Source organism: Mytilus galloprovincialis, chromosome 1 (genome assembly GCF_965363235.1).
Source record: "Mytilus galloprovincialis chromosome 1, xbMytGall1.hap1.1, whole genome shotgun sequence".
Taxonomy (NCBI): domain Eukaryota; kingdom Metazoa; phylum Mollusca; class Bivalvia; order Mytilida; family Mytilidae; genus Mytilus; species Mytilus galloprovincialis.
This window is the reverse complement of record NC_134838.1, coordinates 94,958,426-94,983,187: the sequence shown is the minus strand read 5'-3', so window position 1 is coordinate 94,983,187 and position 24,762 is coordinate 94,958,426. Positions and strand designations below refer to the sequence as shown.

Sequence of the window (24,762 nt, the reverse complement as noted above, 5' to 3'; positions counted from 1 at the left end):
TGTTATATTTGTTATTCTTATCGGATTTTGCCTAATGCTTAGTCCGTTTCTGTGTGTGTTACGTTTTAATGTTGTGTCGTTGTTCTTATATTTAATGCGTTCCCCTTAGTTTTAGTTTGTTACCCCGATTTTGTTTTTTGTCCATGGATTTACGAGCTTTGAACAGCGGTGTACTACTGTTGCCTTTATTTATATCGGATAACTTTACAAATAACTTTTTTAGAAATCATTTTTCGACCTTAATCACAGTTTTCACAAGATGCTTAAGATATTGACAAATAAATACATAAAAGTGTATACAAATCCAGTATTTATATTGATTAACTTTACAAGTATCTATTTAGAGAATTCATTTTCGACCTTGATTATGGTTTTCTCAAGATGGGAATTAATGATGAATCGAAATATTCTGGTTAATTATGATACTGAAATGAAAATACTAAATCAAAATCTTAATCAAATGGCAAAATCAAAAGCTCAATCACACCAAACGAATGTATAACAAAAGCCAGATGGAAGTAAAACTCATGGATAGAAAATAAACTGACAGCGCCATGGCAAAAATAAAAAGACAAACAGACAAATAATAGTACAGAAAACACAACATAGAAAAACTAAAGAATAAGCAACACGAACCCCACCAAAAACTGGGGGGGGGGAGATCTCAGGTGCTCCGGAAGAATAAGCAGATCCTGCTCCACATGTGTCATCCGTCGTGTTGCTCAGGTCATTACAAACCCGGTAAATAGTATAATTCGGTAGGTCATATTCGTGAAAAAGGAAAGGGAATTGTAGTAACGACATAAGGAAAATATCCGATATCATCTATGAAACGGTTATTCCATAACGATCAACCAATTAGTAATGGAGTCCGTAAAATTTACGAAGAAGTAATTTTAAATTCACCGTTTAGAACTCTTAGTTTTAAAGCTTCCTTGTGAACAGCAACCCTCTATAAAGGAAATCATGATAGGACATACAAGCATGTGAATTTCGTATCAATTGGGAGATATATGCTCTGTATGCAGGCGCTGCTGGAATGTTGCTACACAGAAATGAAAAGTTCACAAAAATCATCTCTTTTGTCGTAAAGGTTTGTTTTCAACCGACCAACATGGTCAATTTCTAGATGTCAGTTAAGACATGAGGCCATCTAACAGTATATGTTGTATCCGTTATCTTTAGTTCGATTGGATAGATGTGTGCAACATAGTCACCAAATTTTGTATTTTTTAGTGAGAGAACATCATCTATAAAGCGGAACGTGAAGTTAAAAGATGTTGCTAACTTCTTATCTTTCTTCCAAAGAAGTTCCTGTATTAAGTCAACCTCATTATGATAAAGAAACAAGTCGACAAGACGAAGGGCACAATTGGTTCACTATGGAATACCGACAGTCTGTTGAAAACACGTCCTCCAAACGTAAAAAATATCAAGAAATCAAGCATCTTGATAATGTCAGTTTCAGAGATTTTTTTGTTTGAATCAGAGTGATTCTTTACAAAATAGGATTTATCCCTCCCTTAGTAATCTAGCGTAAAATTTTTCAATAAGTATGATCTACTTAGGAAATTAACCTTATTGCCTTTTTTGTAACTGTTTAACAATCTTAAAACTTTCAATCTATAACTTTATCCATGGATATGTATAGTGTGATGTCTATAAATCCTTGCATTCACTGAAAATTAATTTTAACTTTTTTTCTAGCGTGACTTAAACAAATTAATATCGCTTTTACGGTTTATGACTAAGAAGAAATCTTATTTAGATTTATTGTTAAAGTTTAATGTGAAGTTAAGCTATGTATGAAGTCTCGACAAACATTCTTGAAACTTTTCATAATTAGCTACAAAAGAATCTAGAGGCTCGAAAATCCTGTGTCGCTAACCTGGGTCTATGTGTAGCTTACTCCATTGATACTCTCCAACATTGCAGACTAAACCTGTTAACCGGTAGTTTAAAATGGTGTTTGAAGGCCTTATCAATAGTACCCTGCACATTGATATAAGAAGATGTGGTTTGAGTGTTAATGTGAATACCTTCCATTCAAGTCATACATTTACGTTTTTATAATACGATGGATTGAAGTTTGTCCTTTGGTATCATAACTTGTCCGTGAAGATTCCTGTCCAAGTTAGACTTTTATAATCAAATACACGGTATCACCTATGGCGTTTGAACTAACTTCAGATTGAAAAATAAAAATAAAATCTTGATCTCGTAGAATTGAATATGTCTGAAACTGATGATTCTTTCCTTTTTTTGTTGTCTTCGAAAATAATGTGGAGTGTTTTAATTTGAATTGATTAATCCTGATACTCGTACCATCAAGTATACATTGATAACATTCACGTTGGTTTGCTTTTTACAGTTTTTGAGTTAGCAATTGGTTGAAAATGTGACAAAGACTTGTACGACGGAGATTGCACATTCAGATGTAGGCCTACACAATATTAGATCAAAAATGAAACTTAATCGTATTACTGATTTAAAGTAACCCATTTTTAATTAATTACCACGACGACAATTTTTAAAGAAAACATAGCTATTTGATGATTTCAATACAAATTTATATTATATCTATTAAAATTGAAAAAAGTCCGGTTAACCGGTTAGCGTTTTTGGTATTTGGTATTCGGTCGTTCGGTTAACCGGTTAACCATTGACAACACTCGTTTATTCACTTATATACTATATAAGTATCATTAGGAAGCTAAACAACTTAAATTCTAAGTAACGCAATAAAATGTTTATTATTAAGACATCCCAATTACTCCCGGTTTTTAGTGAAGTTCGTCTTGTTTCTTGTTTATTATTTATTACTGTTGATGTAAATGTCCCTTGGTTTTGATTGTTATTGTCTTAAACACTTTTCAATAACCATTTATCTAAAACTGTATCACTATGATTTTGTCACCTTTTTTCAGCGCCATAAGAAAATGTTCTGTTTTATGCTAGTCCAAAAATACATAGCATATTTTCATGATTTCCTTGGTAAAGGTTGCTGCTCACAAGAAAGCTTTTAAACCAAGAGTTCCAAATAATGAAGTTCAAATCATCCCTTCTGAATTTTAAGGACGCCATCACGAGTTGATTGACCGTCACGGAATAACAGTTTCACAGATGATATCGGATATTTTCCTTAGGATGTAACTACAACCCCTTCCCTTTTAATGAATGTGAATTTGTAATAACATGAGGAACAAGACGGGTGCCACATGTGAAGCAGGATCTGCATACCCTTCCGCACCACCTGAGATCATCCCCTTTTTTGCTCACCTGGCCCGAGGGCCATGTGAGCTTTTTTTCATCACTTGGCATCCGTCGTCGTCGGCGTAAACATTTTTTTTTTACATTTTGAACTTCTAAAGAACCACTGAATGGAATGAAACCAAACATTGTATGAATGTTCCTTATGAGGTGCTGACCAAGAGTTGTTACTTTGTAGCCGATCCATCATCCAAGATGGCCGCCAGTGGTGGGACTTAGTTAAACATAGGATCCTATGGGAAATACATACAAATGTCTTTTTTTTTTTAGAGAACCACAGAATGGAATGAAACCAAATGTATCATTAATGTTCCTTATGAGGTGCTGACCAAGTCTTGTTACTTTGTAGCCGATCCATGATTCAAGATGACCGCCAGCGGGGGAGTTAGTTTAACATAGGACCCTATGGGAAATACATACAAATGTCTTCTTTTAGAGAACCACTGATTGGAATAAAACCAAATGCATCACTAATGTTCCTTATGAGGTGCTGACCAAGTGTTGTTTTTTGTAGCTGATCCATCATCCAAGATGACCGCCAACGGAGGACTTAGTTTAACATAGGACCCTATGGGAAATACATACAAATGTCTTTTTTTAGAGAACCACGAAATGGATTGAAACCAAACATAGCATGAATGTTCCTTATGAGATGCTAACCAAGTGTTGTTACTTTGTAGCTGATCTATCATCCAAGATGGCCGCCAGTGGGGGACTCTGTTTAATACAGTACCCTATGGGAAATACATACAAATGTCTTCTTTTAGAGAAGCACCGAATGGAATGAAATCAAACATGGCATGAATGTTCCTTATGAGGTGCTGACCGTGTGTTGTTACTTTGTAACCTGTCCATTATCCAAGATGGCCGCCAGCGGGGAACTTAGTTTAACATAGGACCCTGTGGGAAATACATACAAATGTCTTCTTTTAGAGGAGCACTGAATGAAATGAAATCAAACATGGCATGAATGTTCCTCATGAGGTGCTGACCAAGTGTTGTTACATTGTAGCCCTTCCATTATCCAAGATTGCCGCCAGCGGGGGACTAAGTTTAACATAGGATCCTATGCGAAATACATACAAATGTCTTCTTTTGAAGAACCACTGAATGGAATGAAACCAAATGTATCATGAATGTTCCTTATGAGGCGCTAATCAAATGTTGTTACTTTGTAACCGATCCATTATCCAAGATGGCCGCCAGCTGGGGACTTAGTTTAACATGGGACCCTAGGGGAAATACATACAAATGTCTTCTTTAAGAGAACTACTGAATGAAATGAAACCAAACAAAACAATATAAAACCAAATTTGACCTAAAACATCATTATAAGTATCTGTTACAATTTTTTTTACATTTTTTAATATTATTTCAAAATCCTCAATAGAATCAGGTGAGCGACACAGGCTCTTGAGAGCCTCTACTTAGTGGGGTTCGTGTTGCTTAGTCTTTAGTTTTCTATGTTGTGTCTTGTGTACTTTTATTTGTCTGTTTGTCTTTTTAATTTTTAGCCATGAAGTTGTCAGTTTATTTTCGATCTATGAGTTTTTGACTGTCCCTCTGGTATCTGGAATTTTCGTATTTTATTTTGGTCTCTATAACTTTGTTTTATTCCAGTGACACAAACAAGTCTTTTGTAGAAAAAAACGCGCCTCTGTACAAAGCTGTAATGCTGGTATCGATGACGAGTTTAAAGTATTGCGTGTATTACTTAAAATTTCATTATTATTCTATCTAATTAATTCTTTCTATAACAACTACCATATGGAGTGTTAAAATATTGTTTACTATGACGGCAACATTATATTCAGTCTTTTTTGTTGTTTTGTCTCCTTTAGTTATAAGCTTTGTTTTTTAATGTCATGTATCTATTGTCCTAGTATTGCTGTAGTACCCTTGTTGAAAAACATCTACTTCCTCTAATACTTTGACCGCGGTATCAATATTTTGTAAAAGTTGAATTGTTCCATGTTGGTTTAAATGAATTCCTTTACACATTTAAAAATTGATAGCTATACATATACTTCCATCTCTGTAGGTAAAAGCCTCATGGTTTAGAAAAATTTCACTCCTTTTCTGTTTTGCATTGTTCCATTAACATAAATAAATGTAAGTAATATTCATCTTAATGATCCGATCTCGGTATAATTCCTAACGCGAGAGAGCGACAACGGTTATCATGAATAAAGTTTATCATCGCTTTAAAGATTTCAAAAATAATCGGGCAGTAGCTACCAAATATTAGTAGTCCGTTTTTATGTATGTTGGCGTTTGTTTTTGTTGTTCCCCTGTATTCCTCTGATAGTTGTGTTTCCCTCGGTTTTAGTTTTTAACCCGGATTTTTTCTTTTAATCAATTTATGACTTTTGAACTGCGGTAAACTACTGATCCCCGAAGTTCGGTATTTTTGTTATTTTACTTTTTTTCTGGGAACCAAATAGAAAAGCAGTTAGGACTCAAATTTCCGAAAGATTTTGTCAAATACAGCTATTACGAGGGATAGAAAATCCGAAGTATTTCGAAAAAGTGTATTATTGCTGTGTTATTTTATTAACTGTAACTATGTAGAGGACACTATTGTGCCTGCAACAAACGTAGAGAGCTTTAAATTTGCTCTCACGAAATGTCAGTAGATCGACGTCGCCTTCATTCCGTTGTATAAAAAGTAAAAACACAAAAATACTGAACTCCGAGGAAAATTCAAAAAGGAAAATCAAAAATCAAAAGGCAAAATCAAAAGTCCTAAAAGACAGAATGCGTAACTACGACGTACCCATACAGATACAGATACTGAGACGAATTCAGGTTATTCAGTTTATTGTAATGATCAAGTACATAATTACCTCGGCTAGATAATTTGATAGTTTTCTAAAGGGAACTTTCGACTGACTGACTTTTGATGACGTTTTTTTTTATTTTGGACATCAGGTTTGTACTGTGGTGATGTGTTTGCTTTTTTATTCGATGCTTGAGAGCCCAATGTAGAGTATTTTAGAATTGTTACTAAGAATCCCACGGTGGTGGACAACAGACTAGATACTGACTTTGTTCACATAAAAGTTCCCCTAATTTTATAAAATAATGGTTCATAATTTATACGAAATAATATAAAAATCATAATTAATTGAATTAATAAAAATAATGGCAAACGTGAGGAGAAAAATCTTACCTACTTACAGACCTACTTATATATATATACATTGAAAGAGGAAAGTAAGCTGGTGTGAACTTTATTTCACACAAATTTTAAGATAAGGAAAACACGCTAGCAAGTCAAAAGATGATTGATAAAAAGGTATCGTACACATGGTAAATACACGCAAACGTTCTAGCCCTACAAGATTACTGAACAATTAGAAAGATGTAAACCTGCATTGTTATTATTTAAATTTCTCTATCATGTCTTTACGTCAAAACGTACAGTCGAATTCCAACAATCTATAATTCATGAATTAATCTACACAAATGCGACTGACTTACGACTACAGATACATCATACATTAACAGTATAAATAGCTCCTTTTCTATATTAGTGTCGTGTGTGCTGTTGTTTGTTTGTCTTTTTCATTTTTAGCCATGGCGTTGTCAGTTTGTTTTAGATTTATGAGTTTGACTGTCCCTTTGGTATCTTTCGTCCCTCTTTTACATTGTCTGCTTCTTAAAATATTTTATTCAGCTTTTTAAATAGCCAACACAATCGGTTATTCCGTTTTCCATGATTTTTTCAAAAACTATATACAGTTCATTGACGTCTGCAACCCCTTTCCTGTAAATTTCACAATCCTTCATTTAAAAAAAAAAATAACAGGATTTCAGAAGGTTTGAAGTTTTTGGTCGTTCAGTAATACAGGAGAGGTTGTGAAATATGTGATAAAAGAGATGAATTTTCATTTCCTATCGTTAATTATCCATTTTCAGATGGTGATGTTCCCTTGTCACCATCTTACGGTGTTTATGTATCTCAACGTGTACGATTCGCTCGTGTATGAAACAAACGTTTTAGATTTTAACGAGAGAAATTTATGTATTATTGAAAAATTACTACACAAAGGTTTTCGATATCACAAACTAGTCAAAACATTTACTAAATTTTATCGGTACACGAACATCATTCGTAAATAAAGCTCAACATGCAGACTTCTTATACGATCAGGTATTTCATATCCAATCTTTTATGGAAATATTCTTTGTAAAGCACGAAAATGTCGGTATTCACCACAGAAGCTAACAAAACCTTTAAATAAACTAATTAAGAAGGGATATAGTAACGATACTGTTGTCAGGTCATTAAAGATTGCATATTCTGGCTTTAATATTAATTTACTTATAGGGTCTTTGCATCGGAACTAAACACATTGAATTAAAAAACAGTTGTTGGCATGACACGGGTTATGTTCTTCTCATATATGTTATGAAGGTATAGTACTAAACCCATAACGGAAGGGATTGTGCCTGATATTCATTTGATGAAGATATATTTTTTTTTTAATCAGTTTGATTGAAGTCTGGAGCTGGCATGTCAGTTAACTGCTAGTAGTCTGTTGTTATTTATGTATTATTGTCATTTTGTTTATTTTCTTTTGTTACATCTTCTGACATCGGACTCGGACTTCTCTTGAACTGAATTTTAATGTGCGTATTATTATGTGTTTACTTTTCTACATTGGCTAATGGTATAGGGGGAGGGTTGAGATCTCATAAACATGTTTAACCCCTCCGCATTTTTGCGCCTGTCCAAAGTCAGGAGCCTCTGGCCTTTGTTAGTCTTGTATTATTTTTAATTTTAGTTTCTTGTGTATAATTTTGAGTTTAGTATGGCGTTCATTATCACTGAACTAGTATATATATTTGTTTAGGGGTCAGTTGAAGGACGCCTCCGTGTGCAAGAATTCCTCTCTGCATTGAAAACCTATTTGTGACCTTCTGCAGAAGTCTGTTCTATGGTCGGGTTGTTGTCTTTTGACACATTCCCCATTTCCATTCTCAATTTTTGATGTATGATTCTCGTATCTGAGTAACTGCATCTGATTTCATTAGCAGTAAATTAGTTAATGATCGTTTGTAATAGTTTGGTAAGTTATGTTAGAAAATGAATCGGAGCTAGCTTAAAGGTAAAATAACAAGCATACCCAACTCCGATGAAAATTTAAAACTGTAAGACCATAATCAAGTGGCAAAATCGAAGCTCAAAAACATCAAACGAATGGAAAACAACTATCATATTCCTGACTTGGCTGGACGGGTCGAACATTAAGAAACGATCCGCTTAAAGGTCAGCTAACTTATGTTTATGATGTATGTTCCAATATTCCAATGTGCTAACATCTTTTCGTTTACTTTAGTAATTAAATTCGACACTGTATAAATTTGACGATGACCGTCACGAATTAGTTGACCAATACGAAATGATTTACGACCACCATCAAGAATTGGTCAACTAATACAATATCTATAATTTTACTAATTGTCACATTTTGACTAGTATGGATTCATGAGGCGGATGTTACATGCATACTATGAGACGCTTACTTTGTCGACGCATTCTTTTTATTGAGTTTTTTTTTTTTTAACTTAATTTGTCTTCTTAATCGATTCATGAAATTTGAACATCGGTAAATAAGGGCAGCAGTAGTATACCGGTGTTCAAAAGTCATAAATCGATTGAGAAAAAACAAATCCGGGTTACAGACCAAAATGGTTATCAAAGGTACCAGGATTATTTTAGTACGCCAGATGCGCGTTTCGTCTACATAAGACTCATCAGTGACGTTCATATCAAAATATTTATAAAGCCAAACAAGTACAAAGTTGAAGAGCATTGAGGATCTAAAATTCCAAAAAGTTGTGCCAAATACGGCTAAGGTAATCTATGCCTGGGATAAGAAAATCCTTAGTTTTTCGAAAAAAAAAACCGATGGAAACACATTAACTATAAGAGGAAAATAAAAGAAACTACTGTTTCCTTAGTTTATTTACAGTTCTTTTGTAATACATAAAACGCTAAACTCTAGCTCATGTATTTAATGTCTGCAACATTACCCGACAATCATATTTCATACTTCGGAACTATTTTTCATCAGAATAATAGGTTTTTATTAACGACTGTCGTTCAGATGTTTTGTTGTGCATTGATCTTAAAATCGACCAAGTGCTAGTAAATGATAATACATTTTTAAAAAGTTATGTGCGTCTGAAACTCATTTTGATTACCCTCATCGTGAATGCTTACACCTAAACATTTGAAAGCAAGGGATGCGTGAAACGTTGGAGTTTTATGAAAAACATTGCCATTTTATGTATCGCCAACACAATCTAAGATCAACTTTGTCTGAGGAAGAAGTAATTTTCCTATCGTAATAATTTCTTAATTCATAGAAAAGTATATGTTATAATTACATCAATAATAAAGCAGTGACTACTAAACTAATGTTGTGCTCAAGAAATAACAGTTCACCTGCAGTGGCAGTGGTATCGCACTGGTCAATGCTAGTTACACTTAATTGTCAGTTTATTTTCAATCTATGAGTTTGACTGTCCCTCTGATATCTTTCGTCCCTCTTTTTTAATACTGCTCGTGCTACTGAACCGTGTTTCTGAATATGTCTTCATAGCGAATGCTCAAGTATAAACATTTGAAAGCAAGGGATCCGTAAATACGCTGAATTATTAGGAGCTGTAACACAAAAACTGGCCTGGTCAACATAGCCAAATTCATTTTAGGCCAATTTTGCTCGAGGAAGATAGAGCGTCATATTCATAACTATTTCGTAATTTATAAACAGGAAATAAATAAGTATAAATTATGCTATACATCATGGAAATTAATAAAAGAGAACAATGGTATTTTAATTAAATAACATGTAGCAATGGAACATTGTTTATTTGTAAAAGATCATATTGTAAATAAATAAATGATTCAAACAAATGCAAGAGGATTTTTCAAGTCATCACGTGCAATAGATATTGAATTTGGAGAAAAGTAACAAAAGAAGTTTTTTTCTCCAAAGAAGTCTAAAATCTATAACAAAATAGATCACCTTATTTTTTCAACCAGCTAATAACTCTAATACCGGTATATAAGATAGCACGTATTTGGTTAATGAGCGTGCAGTTGTCGTGTATTGTCGTATTCCAATTAGTTCCTCTAATCAAAGGATTATTTTCCCTAGTGTCATCATTTTGATTGTCATTTTAAAATGTCATCAAGGATGATCTTGTTGTTCTTGAGAAGAAATGAACAGTATAAAACATGGGCAAATGTACTTTTGTCATTTATTATGTTGATATTATTTCAATGATATTAAATAAACCTAAACAATTAACATAATATTTCTTTCACGACTGGTTCATAGAGACAGTATTATTTAATATATTGTCGTACATTTGGTTTCGAGCATACCTCATGAAGGTTATTAAGATATAACAAAATATTGATGGACGTTCCCTTCCATAGTAGAGGCATAGGTGCTTGCTAATAGGGTCAGACGAGGTTTAATTTGTGTTTTGTTATATATTATTGAACAGCACACCTCATATCAGTGACGATCGGGCAGCCTTGCATTGTACATTTTCTTTTTTTTCCAAATTGCTGGATTTTTTGTTGTAGTTAGGGATTCCAGACAGAGTTGGCAAACTCAAGAACGGGCACACTTAAGTTATGTAAGCCTGGCTCTTCACATCCTGGAGACAGTTTCTGAGATTCCTATGCAGGAATCGAACTGATCTTATTGCTCCCACAATTGTCTGGTTGCCGCGTTCTCGCCACGACAGGTACTTGTTGATGTACATGCCAAGTAATTTTCAAAATGGGACGCTTTCAAGGATATGGCCATGAAGATTATAGTCGAACTTGATGAGGTTGCATTTCTTGCAGTAGCGTATGGTGGTACATGTCTGTGGGTAAAATCCCATCTGACAATCTTACCTCTTTCCTATATTTACAAGCGACGAAAACGTTTTAGATTTCTGTTTTGCATCGTTGGTGATGATGTTTTGAATGTAGTTGATGTGGGCCTGTCTGATTTTGCATTGACATTCTAATTTAAATTGTTTATATCTCCGAATATCTCTAGCACTCTTTGTATTGTTTGTCTTTTTAGAAGCGCGGTATTTGAGTCTTGCGAGTCTGTGTGTTTCTGGATTCATCCATGGATTTTTATGTCGTGAGCATATGAGTTTGTGTGATATGTCTCTCCACAAATGAATGGACTTTGTCCCGGAAAGTAGTCCAACATGAGTCCATATAATGAGAAGGTTGTGCAACAAAGTCAGATACAAATAGGGTGATATCTTCTTTCAGTGTTGAAAGGTTATCGTTATCCCATAAGTAGATTTCCGTCCAGTTGGTTTTCTTGTTGTAGTTTATCAAGTATGTCGACTAGCACCACGTCATGATCGCCAACTCCTTTGGTAGTCTTGTATTTATTAACAAGGACCGGATGGATCGTAAGGAGGATATGTTTAGAATGGGTTCTTTTCTTGTCGGAGTGATGACTATTTGTTGGACTCCGCAATTAGTACCTATGTCGAGGTAATCTGGGTTAGATGAGTTGAAAAATGAAAATATCATATATGAATGCATACACCTTTCCTAAATTTTGTTGTGTCGTTGTTCTCCTCTAATATTTAATGCGTTTCCCTCAGTTTTAGTTTGTTACCCCAATTTTTTTTTTCCATAGATTTATGAGTTTTGAACAGCGGTATACTACTGTTGCCTTTATTTGTCATAGTCTTTTGTAGGAAAAATAACTTTTAAGGAAATAAAAAACCCAGAAAACATCGATTTATTTTGTTTTGATATAAATAGTTATCAAATGTGCCAGGATTATTTTAGTACGCCAGACGCGCGTTTCGTCTTCATAAGACTCATCAGTGACGCTCATATCGAAATATTTATAAAGCCAAACAAGTACAAAGTTGAAGAGCATTGAGGATCCAAAATTCCAAAAAGTTGTGCCAAATACGGCTAAGGTAATCTTAAGCCTGGGATAAGAAAATCCTTAGTTTTTCGAAAAATTCAAAGTTTTGTAACAGGAAATTTATTAAAATGATTACATTATTGATATTCATGTCAACACCGAAGTGTTAACTACTGGGCTGGTGATACCCTCGGGGACGAAACGTCCACCAGCAGTGGCATCGACCAAGTGGTGTAAATAGTTATCAAAGGTACCAGAATTATAATTTAGTACGTCAGACGCGCGTTTCGTCTTCATAAGACTCATTAGTAATTTAGTAAAATTGCATAAAAACAAGATGTAAATAAAATTGAGAATGGAAATGGGGAATGAACAACCCGCCCAAATAAAAAACAATTGCAGAGGGTCACCAACAGGTCTTCAATGTAGCGAGAAATTCCCGCACCCGGAGGCGTCCTTCAGCTGGCCCCTAAACAAATATATACAAGTCCAGTGATAATAAACGCCATACTAATTTCCAAATTGTACACAAGAAACTAAAATTAAAATAATACAAGACTAACAAAGGCCAGAGGCTCCTGACTTGGGACATGCGCAAAAATGCGGCGGGGTTAAACATGTTTGTGAGATCTCAACCCTCCCCCTATACCTCTAACCAATGTAGTAAAGTAAACGCATAACAATACGCACATTAAAATTCAGTTCAAGAGAAATCCGAGTCTGATGTCAGAAGATGTAACCAAAGAAAATAAACAAAATGACAATAATACATAAATAACAACAGACTACTAGCATTTAACTGACATGCCAGCTCCAGACTTCAACTAAACTGACTGAAAGATTATGATTTCATCATATGAACATCAGGCACAATCCTTCCCGTTAGGGGTTTAGTATCATACCATCATAACATATATGAGAAGAACATAACCCGTGTCATGCCAACAACTGTTTAGAATAAATGTGTTTAGTTCTGATGCAAAGACCTTATCAGTGACTCAATATTAACGCCAAAATATGCAATCTTTAATGACTTGACAACAGTATCGTAATTATATCCCTTCTTAATAAGTCTATTCAAAGGTTTTGTTATTGCCATTGTATGCGATACATAGTTTTAGTGTTATCAATTAATTAAGTCTTAATTGTTGCCAATACTGCTAGCAATTATCAAATAATAGTTTGACGTCTACATTTTACGTCAGATAATGCCCTATTTTTTTTATATCACATTTTATACTTTACTAAATAGTTTGTTTTTGTTATACAAATTGTGAACAATAGTAGGTGATAACGAGACATTCACACTTTTTTTTATATTATGACACGAATTCTAGACATAGTATATGCCACTACAAACATTTTAATGGAAATTACTTGATCCCAATCCTAACCATACTCGACTGTACCGGCTAAGGTAATCTATTCCTGGGATAAACTCGACCTTTATCTGGACCATATTAAAAAAATATTACAGTTTTGTTGATTTTTTTTAATTAATGTCATCTATTTTTATACAACTGGTAAACTCTCAACTTTTAAGTGCACATACCGTGAAATAGGAATTACTTATCTAGTAGTTTAAGCAGTACTCATTAATGAAAAATTACAGGAATAAAGAATGGTATCATACGCTATAAATTTATTACTTTGGGATATCATAAGGCATATTTAGTTAATAGTGACAAACAAAAAGGTATAACATGCTACACAGAAGAACATGTGGTCAGTATGCTGGAGTTTCTTATCGACAACATATTTGTTGAGTTTTCCAACAAATTGTAGGCATTCCTATGGGAACAAACTGTACGCCTCTTCTTGTCGACCTCTTCTTATTTTCGTATGAATCGGAGTTCCTTCAGACACTTGTCAAAAACAAGAGGATCAAAGAAGCAAGATTATTTAATTTCACGTTCAGATATATTGATGGTGTTCTTTCCATAAACAATCCGAACTTTTCTGATTGGGTTCCATTATTATATCCCCCAGAACTAGAAATTAAAGAAACAACACACGGCTTTCTCCGCCTCATTTTTAGACTTATATCTCGAATTTGACTTACACAGTCATCTCAGTACCAGAATTTATGACAAACGGGACGATTTTAATTTTGAAATTATAAATTTCTCCCACATTAGTAGCAATATACCAACTTCACCTGCATATGGGATATATGTTTCCCAATTTATTCGATATTCAAGAGCTTGCAGCTCCTACTCAGACTGTAAAACGTCATCAGTGTCTGAGTAGAAAGTTGATGAACCAGGGGTATGTCAAAGAACGTCTCGTCCTTTTTCTTAAAAAGTTCATCGGAAGGTACCAAGACCTTGTTGATAAATATTCTGTATTAACTTCACAAATAATACATGATGGTCTTGATGTATAGATTCTGCGTACTGATGTTGTTTATCATCTTAACAACGTGTTATATTGTTCTTTCATTTGTCTTTGTTCTATTATTAATATTACTTTTACTGTTGGATTGTTTTATGTGATATCCATTAAACGTGGCTCGGTACTTCAATGTGTTGGTATTATCTTTAATTTTTCGCTGGAGCGTTTTGTATATGCGACTTTTTGTGTTTCTTTGGTCTTATAGCGTGACTCTGTACTTTAAAAGATCCCGTCAATATGATATTGTTCTATTATATTTCATTACATAGGCGGATTTAGGGGGGGGCCCGGGGGGCCCGGGCCCCCCCTTTTTGGGAAAAAATTTGGTTGCTTATATAGGGAATCACTGAAGCGTGACTGGAGCGGGCCCCCTCTTAGGTCAGTCAGTGGGCCCCCACTTATGAAAATTTCTGGATCCGCCACTGCATTATGATATATTTCTATTATGAATCAGAAAATACGTTGAACCACAAACTTCAAAATTTTTAAATCGCGTAGTAGAATGAACTATTTGTGGATTCATATGGAACGCCACAGCTGTCTTATAAGGAAGTCTGATATTACTTTATGTTGCTTTATTATTACTTAATGATATTTTTTCTTTACTTGATATGGTTTTGCCATTACGTAATGATGTTTTAATATAACTCAATAGGGAATAGTCATTACTTAATGATATTTCGATATTACACTATATGGTTTCGTATTGACTTGATATAGTTTTGTCATTACTCAATATGGTTTTGTCATTAATTTTACTCGATGTGGTTTCACCATTATTTAATATGGTTGTGTCATTAGTCAATGTGGTTTTAACATTACTTGATGTGTATGTGACTTAACGTAATGTAGTTGTTTCATTACATGATGTGTTTTTTTTTTAATTTCGTAATTTTGTCTATTCTTTATATGGTTTTAACATTACGTAATGATGTTTCAAAATTTGACGATTTTACACTACTTGATGTGTTTTTTCATTATTTGATGTGGTCTTGTCATTCTTTGATGTGGTTATCCCATTACTTGATGAGGTAAAACCACGTGACTAATTCGGAAAACCTGTTCTATTTTAAGATAGATTTCCATATTGTTTGTGCCTTGAATGCGTGTGGCCATCCATCTAATTAGTGTTCAAATTAAAGTTCGGGTTTCTGTTTGAGTTAAACTTTGAGTTAGTTTTCGAATTCAATTCATGCTTAGAATTAAAGTTTTAGTTAGCATTGAGTTTCGAGTTGGACTTCGAGTTTGAGTCACATTTAAAGGCAGACTTCTAGTTACAACTTTGAATTTGAGTAACTTCTTGAGGCAGAGTTTGAGTAAGATTCCAATTTAAGTCTCATTTAGATAATTAAAATTTCGAGTTGAAATTCGAGCTATTTTATATGTCTTTTTGAGTTCGTAATTGAATTTTTTTTCGCGGAACAAGGGCTTTTGCTCGGGCTTCCGAAAAGAGGGCTCCGGGATATGCATACTAAATAAACAATGTTGCAGTACTTGTATACAAAACGCAAAACAGGAGTTGAAATAAAGTTAGATATGGTGTGATTGCCAACGAGACTATCCAACAGTGTTTAAATGCAGTGGATGTTAGAAATCATAAATATGCAACCATACAGCCTTCAACACTCCGTATAGTCAGCTACAAAAGGCCACCATGCACTAATGTGACAAAATCTATCAACAGCTGAAGTTCACCAACAGGTCTTCAATGTAGCGAGAAATTCCCGCACCCGGAGGCGTTCTTCAGCTGGCCCCTAAACAAATATATACTAGTTCAGTGATAATGAACGCCATACTAATTTCCAAATTGTACACAAGAAACTAAAATTAAAATAATACAAGAATAACAAAGGCCAGAGGCTCCTGACTTGGGACAGGCGCAAAAATGCGGCGGGGTTAAACATGTTTGTGAGATCTCAACCCTCCCCCTATACCTCTAGCCAATGTAGAAAAGTAAACGCATAACAATACGCACATTAAAATTCAGTCCAAGAGAAGTCCGAGTCTGATGTCAGAAGATGTAACAAGAAAATAAACAAAATGACAATAATACATAAATAACAACAGACTACTAGCAGTTAACTGACATGCCAGCTCCAGACTTCAATTAAACTGACTGAAATATTATGATTTCATCATATGAACATCAGGCACAATCCTTCCCGTTAGGGGTTTAGTATCATACCATCATAACATATATGAGAAGAACATAACCCGTGTCATGCCAACAACTGTTTAGAAAAAATGTGTTTAGTTCCGATGCAAAGACCTTATCAGTGACTCAATATTAACGCCAAAATATGCAATCTTTAATGACTTGAAAACAGTATCGTAATTATATCCCTTCTTAATAAGTCTATTCAAAGGTTTTGTTATTGCCATTGTATGCGATACATAGTTTTAGTGTTATCAATTAATTAAGTCTTAATTGTTGCCAGTACTGCTAGCAATTATCAAATAATAGTTTGACGTCTACATTTTACGTCAGATAATGCCCTATTTTTTTTTATATCACATTTTATACTTTACTAAATAGTAAAGTAAACGCATAACAATACGCACATTAAAATTCAGTCCAAGAGAAGTCCGAGTCTGATGTCAGAAGATGTAACAAGAAAATAAACAAAATGACAATAATACATAAATAACAACAGACTACTAGCAGTTAACTGACATGCCAGCTCCAGACTTCAATTAAACTGACTGAAAGATTATGATTTCATCATATGAACATCAGGCACAATCCTTTCCGTTAGGGGTTTAGTATCATACCATCATAACATATATGAGAAAAACATAACCCGTGTCATGCCAACAACTGGTTTTTGAATAAATGTGTTTAGTTCCGATGCAAAGACCCTATAAGTGAATCAATATTAACGCCAAAATATGCAATCTTTAATGACCTGACAACAGTATCGTAACTATATCCCTTCTTAATAAGTCTATTCAAAGGTTTTGTTAATTTTTGAGGTGAATACTGACACCTTTGTGCTTTATAAAGAATATTTCCATAAAAAAATTGGATGTGAAATACCTGAACGTATAAGAAGTCTGCATGTTGAGCTATATTTACGAATGATGTCCTTATACCGATGATAAAATTTAGTAAATGTTTTGACTAGTTTGTGATATCGAAAACACTGGTGTAATAATTTTTCAGTAATACATAAATTTCTCTGGTTAAAATCTAAAACATTGTTACATACACGAGCGAATCGTACAAGTTGAGATATATAAACACCGTAAGATGGTGACAAGGGAACGTCACCATCTAAAAATGGATAATTAACGATAGGAAATGAAAAATCATCTCTTTTATCATAAATTTTAGTATTCAGCTTTCTGTTAGTGATATAGATACCAAGATCGAGAAAAGGAATGTGGTCAGTGTTAGTATTAGCTTTATTTAAAGTAAGTTCAGCAGGATAAATTTCTTTAATATACATACTCAAGGGGTACAATCAAAATCACGTGATGGATATACACACACCGGAAGTTACAGTCGAACTCGCCGCTTGAAAGGTTAGTAGTTGCATTTTCTTGTTTATATCAATTAAATTTTGATTAATAAGTTGGCACACCGAATGTCGGATAATATGTAGTTTTAAAATACACAATTGTTTTTGCTAGAAAGCGTGCAGTTATTGCAAACACTTCGACACAGTTACCTGGTGAAATTTTTGAACTGTGTCTAAGTGTTATCATTAACTGCACGCTTTCCAGCAAGGATAATTGTGTATTTCAAAACTAGATAGCATCCGACATACGGTGCACTACCTTATTTATCAAATTTTATTGATATAAACAAGTAAATACGACTACTTACCTTTCAAGCGGTGTGCTCGACTGTTACTTCCGGTGTGTGTATATCCATCACGTGATTTTGATTGTACCCCTTGATACTGAAGTCGTCATTATTGAGAGCCAAAATATCATCCAAATATCTAAAAGTATTATTAAATTTGTTGATCAGATGTTGTTTTGATGGGTCTTTGCTTATTTTTGTCATAAATTGTAACTCATAGTAATACAAAAGAATTTTCAAATAGAAGCAGTATTATAATAAATTTGTAAAAAAGTCCACGGAATGCTGTGTCTCGCCTGATATTGCTGCTTTCGGTGTAAAAGCGTAATTTTGATCGGCTGTACATTCATTGGTAAAAAAAATTAAAAAAAATGTTTTTCTGTGGATGCTTTTTCTTGATATTGAGGAAAAACTCCTATCCAAGTTTTAAAACACTTCATGGAAGTAATAAATTTATCATGTCAAAACAGTTTAATTCGGTTTTATTTAACTAAAACAAAACTGTATGGTTTTCAACAATGAGCAAATCTCATACCCCATAGTAAGCTATAAAAGGTCCCGAAATGACGCCACTTTCGACGACGTTGTTGTGTCTCACTGTCGCTACATGGATGTCACAGGCACGACAGAGATCAAAAGACTAATACTTTTTGTTAACAAATGAGACACTTTTAATCAGCTCACACTTAAGTCACAGGAAAATCGGGGGAGGGGGTTAGGGCTAAGCAAAAAAGCATCAATACTATAAAATAAGAATTCTCCGATTTTTTTTTTAGCGTTAATGATCATTTGAACATATATACGAATATCAATCTTTTACTTTTAATCAATTGAATTCTCTGATCTACCTCGCACTAATTGAAAAATACACTTTTTGGAATATTTGTTTCACATGTGACGACGAACATGTTCCAGTTGCCGTAATCATAATAATTTAATCTTTTACTTCCAAATAAAACCAAATCACTCGGTTTGTAATTTCGCGAATAACACGACGGGTGCCACACGTTGATCAGAATCTCCTCACCTTTCTGGGGAACCCGAGATCACCCCGATGGATTTAAATTACCCAGTCATACCGATCTGTTGAGTCAGCCAATTGAAACTGTTTTAAGCCACCACAACTTTACCGCAACTGAAAGTTAGGGGCATCATGTTTAACCTCTGCCCTTCCGTCCGTCTTTCCGTCCCATTATTGGTATATAGTTATTCCGCATAACTCCTCCAACAGTTTGAATCCTAGTAAGTTTTCTTTTTACTGTCTGTTTGTACATATATTTAAGGTGTGCTGCATGTGGTCAGGGTTTAATTTTTATCAATATGTGCTCTTTTGGGAGAAAGTTGAACTTAGTCATTTTTGGGGAAATTTACTTGCATAAGTAGGGCGTTTCCAGATAACTCCTACAGTTTGAATGCTAGGAATTTATCACTCTGCTAGCTGTCTGCACATGTATTGAAGGTGTGCAGGTGGTCAGGGTTTTTTCTTTTAATTATTTTTCCTCTTTTGGGAGAAAAATTGAACTTTGTCCTTTTTGGGGTATAAGCGGTTAAATGAGTGGAGTGCAGGGGCATCACTTTGTCTAGTTTACATTTTTTTCTCGTGTTGTGCTGTTACACTACTGTTAAAGTCCGATGTTCGCTCACATACATGTTAAACTCCGCCACGTGCACTTTCTTTATGTACCTGCCACAACACAGGAACATGAAGTTCAAGTGTTGTCGTTGTATACATATGTGTCATATTTGTTTTTTGTAAAATAGACCGTTATTTTTTCGTTTGATTTTTTTTTTCACATAGTGCATGGTGGCCTTTTATAGCTGACTATAAGGAGTGTTGAGGGCTGAACGGTTGCCTATATAAGAACCACTGCATTTAAACACTGGTGGATAGTTGTCTCATTGGCAATCACACCACGCCTACTTTATTTCAACCCTTATGTTGCGTTTTGTAAGCGAGCAAAAGCCCTTGTTCCGTGATAGAAAATTTAATTACGAACTCAAAAAGACATATAAAATAACTTGAATTTCAACTCGAAATCTTAATTATCTAAATGAGACTTAAATTCGAATCGTACTCAAACTCAACCTCAAGAAATGACTCATGGCATGGCTTGAATTCGAAAACTAATTCAAAGTTTTACTCAAACAGTAACCCGAACTTTAATTTGAACAAAAATTGGTCCGAGACCACAATTGTCGTCCCTTGATTTTCGTTGTTTCGTCCCTTGATTTTCGTTGTTCGTCCCTTGATTTTCGTTGTTCACAAATATAGTCCCTAGTGTTGACAGTGGGTTACTTGCCATTAATTTTTATACCTCTTCCAAATTTATTTCTCCATGTTTAATGCCTCATATTGCAAGAAGGGGGTGAAATTACACTGTTAAAAAATTTGGGTTCAGAATTTTAAAGGAATGTAGTGATTTGGTCCATCTGAAAAAGGTTGAAAATTAGCACTTCGGAAGCTGTCAAAAGATTTCAAGACGCCCTAAACATAAAATTGTCCATATTTTGAGTTAGAGCCGATGAAATTTTCTATAATTTTAATACAATTTGTCCCAAAAGTAGTACAACACACTGTAAAAATTTCATTGAGAAAGCGCAGGTGGGATTTTTTTAATTTTCATTTATCTTCTAAAAGAAATGCACTACGTAATAATTGTGGTCTCGGACCAATTAGATGGACGGCCACACACATTCAAGGCACATACAACACGGAAATCTATCTAAAATAGAACAGGTTTTTCCGAATTGGTCACGTGGTTTTACCTCATCAAGTAATGGGATAACCACATCAAAGAATGACAGGACCACATCAAAGAATGACAAGACCACATCAAAGAATGACAAGACCATATCAATTAATGAAACAAACACATCAAGTAGTGTAAAATCGTCAAATTGAAACATCATTACGTAATGTTAAAACCATATAAAGAATTGACAATTTAAATCATCATTTCGAAATTAAAAAAAACACATCATGTAATGAAACAACTACATTACGTTAAGTCACATACACATCAAGTAATATAAACCACATTGACTAATGACACAACCATATTAAATAATGGTGAAACCACATCGAGTAATGACAAAACCATACAGTGGGATTTCCAGTGACACTAGAACAATAGAAAAATCACTCTTCTTATGAAAGAGATAGAAAAGGTAGAAAAAAAGGAGAGACAATCTACGCATAAAAACCGATATGCATAGGGATGAATATCTCTTAAAACACAAAACCATTATATAACTTTTATACAACCACTATAAATAAAGTATATGCTAAAGCTAAATTTGTTAATATATGAATTTTTAATGCCAAACATGCTGTTAATTGAACAATCTATTGTTCAACATAGGGGTGTGTAATAAACTGCCAGATTTGACTGCATATTTTTCTTTTTTTTTGAAAAAAATATATATCAAACCTTAATAATGCAGCTTTCTGAGTATCTAATTTTTAACGTGTTCCGAAATGTAGTTTCGTCACAAGAATTTTTCAAAGTTGGGTCATTTTGTCTATATGAATGTCGGTAAATTCGTATGATCGAGCACACCGACAAGTGTATCGTTGGGACAACTCGATATAATGTAATCAATATACGTGACAAATAACCTAATGTGAAGTTTATTAAAATCATCATAACATAATTGAACAACACATTATATTTGAAAAGCATGAGTCCTATAATATAAGACTTTAAAGGTTCATATCATTTACATTCAACGTTTTTATTGGATTTTTTTTTTACTACAATGTAACCTCGAGGTTAAACGTTGGTGGTAAAAAAAAATCCCAGAAAAATGTTGATTGATATTGTAAATGATATGAACCTTCGAATTCTTATAATATCGGAATAGAAAATATGAGATCCGAATTAACCATGCACGTGTATTGAAGAAGACTTTGCACTTTTATGTAGTACCGGGGGTAAGGTGTTTTTCTTAAACAATATTATGATCCCAAATTTGAGGAATTTTGTTGGCAATACTTTTAAAGAAACACTACATATAGGAAAGTATATGTTAAATCTCAATGTATTATTATTATGAAAAAAACCTTCCCCCTCCCCCGATTTAGCATGTAATGGTTGAAACCTAAGGTGGTTCGCACTAACTGCCTAAAAGGGGACCCGCTTCAGTCTTGCGTCAGTGATTTAGTATATACTAGTAATAAACAAAATATTGTCTCATAATGAAAGGGGCGGCCGAGCAACCTGCACAGCCAAGCCTTTTATAGCTGACTATGCGGTATGGGATTTGCTCATTGGTGAAGGTCGTACGGTGACCTATAGTTGTTAATATCTGTGTCATTTTGGTCTTTTGTGGATAGTTGTCTCATTGGCAATCATACCACATCTTTTTTTTTATATTGTCTTGCAAAACAGTCAAGATTTACAAAACATTTCCAACAAAAACCTTCAGTTGGGCAATCTGACTGGAATCTAATTATCGCTACTGATAAATAATGCAACACTAATGATACATTTAAGTTTTGGAAGGATTTTATTCACAAAGAATGTTTCTCATTGATGTACATTTCTATGCTCTTGTCTTTTCGGAGTTTATATTGGAAATTAAATTGTTCCATGAAAGAGTCTAGCTCCACATTCCTATGAATATGATTGTCATATGTACGTGAGAATCATTCCATAAAACATCCGTTTGATATCCTTTCAATGCCAGACACTGTATATACATAGTGTATGAAATCTGGCTAAACTTGTGCTGGATCAGACACTTGAATCTTACATCGTTATTGATGTTAAGCAATTAGTTTAACGGGCCATCCGGAACTGTTAGATTTTATGACAGTCTTCCTTCCATACAGAAAATCACTGCAAAATAATTTGAACATTCAATTAGGTGATTATAATATTATTTGGCAATCCAAAGAGAACCTGAAAATATTAGACCACCGTACGTTTGAACAGAGATGCTTAAAAAAAAATCCCCCCACAAAACCCCAGCCATTTTACTTTACAATCAAATTGAAAAAGTAGTTAGTTGCATGTCCCATCATCCTTTGGTTGTAGACCCCAGATAAATATAATCTAAATTTCGTAGCATTTTCACCACCCCCCCTTTTTTTTAACTGAATTTGTTCAAGGTATAATGGTTTTACCCCCTTTCAGATTTCAGTATGTCATGTTGTATATATTTTATAAATTAGATGAATTTCTAGAAAGCTTTCTACGATATTCTTTATCATTTGACAAAATACTATGCATCTGAATTAAATTGTTTACTATTTGAAAAAGCGCGCCTTCTTATACTTGAATTTACCTCCCATTATTTCACATAGCAACACAAATTAAAAACTGCCAATCTTTGCTGCATATCAATTTTTTTCCCCGATAAAAATATATATCATGCAACATAATCAACTTTACAAATTGGGAGAAAATCAGGGTGTTCTGACCATTGGATAGTATTTAAAAAAAATAATGAAAGGATGGCATGATTACATGTTTGATCCCTGACGACACTGAAAATCGAAAATTCACGCATTTACCTATCATATGATGATACGATGAGGTGATAAACTTAACAAGAAATAATTTACCTGATTCGTTATCATATTCACATTATGTTGACACGTCTTAGTTCGTTTATGCTAGCTCATTTTAAACAAGCTAAACAATTACAGCATAATCCGTTTTTTTTACCGATTACCTCTAGTCAGAAGAGCGCACTGTTTACAGGGGAGGTAATATTTTGTCACCAGTTCGCCCACTGGATAGAGTAATGACAAAACTATATCAAGTCAATACGATAAAGTCAACTCGTACACTCCTGTTTCAAATTGGACAATGTTTTGCTATTTGTTTTTACTAGTGAAATTAGTTGTTATGTTAAAATAGTTAATTATTCACCTTGAGCGACGTATTATTATTGACCATTCGAGATTCTATTTTTGCGAACCTGTCTTCAGCTTAATGTGTGGTTACTATATCGTATTACTACACGGGCCTCAAGGGATTTCAAATCGAAAATAAATGCAAAACATATGTTTTTGTGTCTTTCAAAACACAAATAATATACAGAATTAATTGCAGGATAAAGACAATAACTGTTTAGTGTCTTTAAATATCAGCTGTATTTGTACTCGGCTCGAAACTGGTGTAATAGCTCGCTAAAAGCTTGCATACACCTTGTTTCCTATCCTACAGCTGATATTTAAAGACACTAAACAGTTATTGTCTATATAATGGGGTTCCACAATTTGCAAATACAGGAAAACATGCCGACATTCATCATGTGAGATGATGCTTTTATTCGAATTTTGAATGACGAAACGTGCGTATGATGTAAATACAAAATTTAATCCTGGCATCTATGATGAGTTAATTTGGCTCAACATTA

At 34.0% G+C, this 24,762-nt stretch overlaps 1 long non-coding RNA gene across 1 annotated transcript; it reads right to left on the bottom strand.

Moving 5' to 3' along the window:
• Positions 1 to 22,879: 22,879 nt before the first annotated feature.
• LOC143049996 (uncharacterized) lies at positions 22,880 to 24,130 on the bottom strand. Its single transcript, XR_012970433.1, has 2 exons — positions 23,963 to 24,130; positions 22,880 to 23,234 (listed from the first exon to the last, which is right to left on the bottom strand). It is a non-coding gene; the product is annotated as an uncharacterized LOC143049996 (long non-coding RNA).
• Between the last annotated feature and the right edge of the window lie 632 nt (positions 24,131 to 24,762).